The sequence below is a fragment of the Dipodomys merriami genome, unplaced genomic scaffold, assembly GCF_024711535.1.
Source record: "Dipodomys merriami isolate MVZ:Mamm:240054 unplaced genomic scaffold, mDipMer1.0.p SCAF_52, whole genome shotgun sequence".
Classification (NCBI taxonomy): Eukaryota; Metazoa; Chordata; class Mammalia; order Rodentia; family Heteromyidae; genus Dipodomys; species Dipodomys merriami.
In genome coordinates this window covers 5,731,968-5,736,913 of record NW_027206091.1, presented here as the reverse complement: position 1 = coordinate 5,736,913, position 4,946 = coordinate 5,731,968, and positions in this window count along the sequence as shown.

The window sequence follows — 4,946 nt, the reverse complement described above, 5'->3', positions numbered from 1 at the left end:
CTGGGCGTGTTAGGACTGCTGTTGATGAATAGTAGAATGAAGCCCCAAACCCATATGCAGGTCAGGGTGGTAGCTCACAGCTATAATCCTAGCTACTCAGGGATGCTCAGATCTGAGGGTTACAGTTCAAAGCCAGCCTGGGTAGGAAAATCTGTGAGATTCTGATCTCTAATGAACCACCAAAAAGCCAGAAGTGGAGTTGTGGCTGAAGTGGTAAAGAGTCACCCTCAAGCAAAACCAAAAAAATCTCAAAAACAAAAAAATCTCAGAGTCAGTGCCCATGCCCTGAGCTCAAATCCCATTCTATCATCCGACTCACCTCCCACAAAAAAGTCTCAAAAGTTCCAGTCCATGGTTACCTGGCATGACCACAGTGGATCTGTGAGGGGCTGAGCATCATGTTGCAGAGTGTGTGGAAAATAGAATGGCTCCACTCATGGTGGACAGGAAGCAGAGAGAATGGGACAAGAGGAAATGGTGGCTGTAGCTCAAAATACACCCTTCAATGCCACACCCTAAGGCAGGAAGCCACGCCCTTAACCAGTTGACCACGCCCCCAAAACAACCTAATCAGGCCCATAGCAACACAATCATACCCCCTAGCAACCTCTTAGGCTGCTCCTTCTGAATAGCTAGGAACTCTTCAATGGAATAACCCACTGGTGGTTACCATCCTCAAAATCTAATCACCTCAGGGGCTGGGAAGGTGGCTCAGTGGTAGAGTGCTTGCCTCACATGCACAAGGCCCTGGGTTTGATTCCTCAGCACCACATAAATTGAAAAGGCTGGAAGTAGTGCTATGGCTCAAGTGGTAGAGCGTTAACCTTGAGCTGAAGAGCTGAGGGACAGCACCCAGGCCCAGAGTTCAAGTGCCAAGACCAACTCTTCCCAAAAAAAAGAAAATCTAATCACCTTGGAGCCTGGGACTTTATTTCTCTTTTTTTGTGTGTGTGTGGGGGACAGGGGTGTTATCAGGCTACTTTAAACTGCAATCCTCAAATCTCAGCCTCCTGAGTAGCCAGGATTACAGGCATGAGCCACCATGCCCCTGCTAAAAACCTTTTGGATAACCAATGGCGGAAAGTTCAGCAGCTACCTCCACCCACTTTTTTTTTTTTTAATTGGTTGTAGAGTCTGAACTCTGGGCCTGGGTGCTGTCCCTCAGCTCTTCAGCTCAAGGCTAGCGTTCTACCACTTGAGCCACAGCACCACTTCCACCTTTTTTGTGCTTATGTGATGGTGAGGAATCGAGCCCACGGCCTCATGCATGTGAGGCAAGTGCTCTCTACCACTGAGCCATCTTCCCAGCCCCCTCTACCATTTTTTCAAGTCATAGTGTTTGACTAACCCCAAAATAGCATAAATTCTGATAGATTGGTAGGGGAGTTGATGGGGAACAAGAGGGAGGGATAGAAACACATGAAGCCAACTGTTAGTGGATGAAGAACAGACAGGCAGAATCCTAGCTACTCAGGAGGCTGAGATCTGAGGATCACAGGTCAAAGCCAGCCCAGGCAGGAAAGTCTGTGAGACTCTTATCTCTAATAAACCACCAGAAAACTGGAAGTGGCGCTGTGGCTCAAGTGGTAGAGTGCTAGCCTTGAGCTGAAGAGGTGAGGGACAGTGTCCAGGCCCAGAATTCAAGGCTCACCACCTACAAAAAAAAAAAAAAAAAAAAAAAAAAAAACAGCCATAACTTGTAGCACATCTGCAAGAAAAGCCCATTTCTGCTGGGCACTGGTAGCTTACACCTAGCTGCTCAGGAGGCTGAGATCTGAGGACCAAAGTTCAAAGTCAGCCCATCATCAAAGTCTGTGAGACTTATCTCCAATGAACCTTCAAAAAACCAGAAGTGTAGCTATGGCTCAAGTGGTAGAGCACTAACTAGCCTTGAAGGAAAAAAAAAGAAGAGAGCTCAGGGACAGTGCTGAGGCCCTGGTTCAAGCCACTAGGAGTGAATCCCCCAATACGGCCTATAGTTCTGAGGTGTGAGGAGCTAACTGTGAATCAGGCATGGATACTGTTTGCTCAGCTCTGAGGATTGTGGGAAAAGGGCCACCATCAGGGTTCTCAAACCAGCGACTGGCCTAGTCTAGGAGTTGGAAGCTTCCCTGGGGCTGGCCTTTCCCTTTTACTAAGGCTCCCAGAGAAACACTCCCCTCCCCTCCGGGGCTTACAAAAGGTCAGGAGGGTCAGGACTGAGCCTTCAGCTATGAGGCCCTGGGAAAATGGGGTCAAATCCCTGCTTAATCCTTCCTCCCTCCCTCTTTCCTTCTTTCTTTCTTCCTTCCTTCCTTCCTTTCTTTCTTTCCTTTTTTTTTTTGGTTGGATTTTGGCAGTCATGGGGCTTGAACTCTGGGCCTGGGTACTGTCCCCGAACTCTTCACCTCAAGGCAAGCACTGTACCACTTGAGCTACAGTGCTACTTCTGGTTTTCTGGTGGTTCATTGGAGATAAGAGTCTCACAGACTTTCCTGCAGGGGCTGGCTTTGAACCGTGATCCTCAGATCTCAGCCTTCAGAGTAGCTACGATTACAGGCGTGAGCCTCTGGCATCCTGTGCTTCTTTGCTTGTTTGTTTCTCTCTCTCTCCTTCTTTCCTTTCCTTCTTTCTTTCTTGTTCTTTCTTTCATTTATTTTGAGGTTTGAATTCAGGGGCTTGCACTGGCTTGGCTGATGCTCTACTGCTTGAGCCATATATCTAGACCAGATTTTTGCTGGTTATTTTGGAAATTGAGCTTTTTTTTTTATTTGTCTGAGATGGCTTCAAACTATGATCCTCTGGATCTCAGCCTCTTTATTTACATTTTATTTTTGTGCCTTATTTATGTCCCGGGGCATGAACTCACAGCTTTGAGCTCTCGATTAGCTTTTTCATTCAATGCTAGCACGCCACTACTTGAGGAGGCTTCTAGTTCTAGCTTCTTGCTGGCTAATTAGAGGTAAGAGTCTCATGGACTTTCTGCCTCAGCTGGCTATGAGCCATGATCCTCAGATCTCGATCTTCTGAGTAGCTAGGATTACACTAATGCCGTGCTCAACCTTCCTTTACTTTTTCTGTCAGTCGTGGGGTTTGAACTCAGGGCCTGGGTGCTGTCCCTGAGGTTTTTGTGTTCAAGGCTAGTATTCTACCACTTGGAGCACACTGCCACTTTTGGCTTTCTGGTGGTTCATTGGATATAAGAGTCTTATGGACTTTCCTGCCCGGGCTGGCTTTGAACTGTGATACTCAAATCTCAGCCTCCTGAGTAGCCAGGATGACAGGTGTTGAGCCACTAGTGCCTAGTGAAAATTCTGATAGACAAGGTCTATCTTTGTAGGCTGGGCTGGCCTTGAACTTACTATTTAATCCTACCTAGTCTAGAACTCATGAACTTTCTGCTTCTGTTTTCCCCACCACCACAAATGCCAGGATTACAGACATGTACCACTGTGCTCAGCCACCCGCTGATGCTTTGCCAAGAACACAAGTGCTAGCCTCATTCCTGGCAGGAAGCTGCCCTTACATTCCATACCCTCTTTTTGCTTTGTTCTTTCCTATGAAGGTTGGCTTCTATGTCCCCTGGAGAACCCTTAGCTCGCTGCCCTCAAGTTCCTAACAACAGTGGTTCCTAGAGGGAATGAAGGCATTTCAGCCTCTCTGCCCCCGTTGGTGAATTGTGAAGTTTGATCTAAGTGCAGCTGCTTCTGTATAATTTTCTCTGAGCTGGTGCCCTTGATTGTCTTCCTCCGATAGGATGAAGTGATGAAACAGCCAGATCAAGAAAATTGTCTTGGGTTTTATAGTTGCACATTAGCACTTTATCCTTGTGACTCCTTTGTAGCTTTCCTCCTATGCTGACAACAAACCTTACTTATTCTAATGAGTAAGCCCCCGTGAATCCAGACTTTGATAAATAAGCCCTAATAATAATTTCTCACCAGGCCTCAAAGTACTTATCTATAATCCCAGTCCTTGGAAGTTTGAGGCAAGAGGATCTTTTTTATTTTTGTCCATCATGGGGCTTGAATTCTGGGCCTGGAAGCTGTCCCTCAGCTCTTTAGCTCAAGGCGAGTGCTCTACCACCTGAGCCACAGCACCACTTCCGGTTTTCTGGTGGTTTATTGGAGATTAGAATCTCACGGACTTTCCTGTCCAAGCTGGCTTTGAACTGTGATCCTCAGATCTCAGCCTCCTGAATAGCGAGGGTTACAGGCATGAACCACCAGCACCCAGCTGCAAGAGGATCTTGAGTTCAAGGCCAGCCAGGGCACCATAGTGAGACCTTATCTGGAAAAATAAATAAATAAATAAAGACAGGCAAGGTTGGGAGATGGTAGTTCATGCCTGTAATCCTAGCTACTCAAGTGGCTGAGATCTCAGGATCGAGCTTTGGAACTAGCTTGGGCACTGTCCTTGAACCTTTTTGCTCAAGACTGTCACCACAGGCTGGAAAGGTGGCTCAGTGGTAGAGTGCTTGCCTTGCATGCATGAGGCCCTGGGTTCAATTCCTCAGCACCACATAAGCAGAGAAAGCAAGAAGTGGTGCTATGGCTCAAGTGGTAGAGCACTAGCCTTGAGCTGAAGAGCTGAGGGACAGCGCCCAGGCCCAGAGTTCAAGCTCCACTACTGACAAAAAAAAAAAAAAAAGACTGGCACCACTTACGTCACAGTTCCACTTCTGGCTTTTTGGTGGCTCATGCCTAAAATCTGAGCTACTTAGGAATTTGAAATAAGCGGATGGCAACTTGAACTCAGCCCTAGCAGACAAGTCCATGAGATTTTTATCTTCAATTCATCATCAAAAAGCCAGAAGTGGCACTGTGGCTCAAGTGATAGAGTGCCAGCCTTGAGCAAAAAAGCCAAGGGAGACTGCCTATGTCATGAGTTCAAGGCTCAATCCAGGAACAACAACAACAACAACAAAAAGCACCAGAGCAGCGTGTAATTTATAAAATATCCTTTAT